This window comes from Peromyscus californicus, unplaced genomic scaffold (genome assembly GCF_007827085.1).
Source record: "Peromyscus californicus insignis strain IS unplaced genomic scaffold, ASM782708v3 Scaffold_20__1_contigs__length_68692818, whole genome shotgun sequence".
In the NCBI taxonomy this organism is placed as follows: Eukaryota; Metazoa; Chordata; class Mammalia; order Rodentia; family Cricetidae; genus Peromyscus; species Peromyscus californicus.
The window spans coordinates 62457055-62457265 of NW_026294503.1; positions in this window are offsets into that span (position 1 = coordinate 62457055).

A 211-nucleotide genomic window follows, 5' to 3' on the forward strand; every position below is an offset into this window, starting at 1 on the left:
GCTCGGCACACACACCGCCCAACAGGATCAAGGGCAGCTGGTAAGAGCTGAAGGTTTCCAGAGTGCCCGGAACAGCACTGTAGCCCATCTGGGCATCAGTTAGCTTTCCTGGAGCCCAGCTCAAGGTGGTGGGGCTGCTTTCTGCACCCAGAGAACAACCTCCTCCACCGGCTGGCTAGCCCTGCCACACACCCAGGCTGTAGAACACACA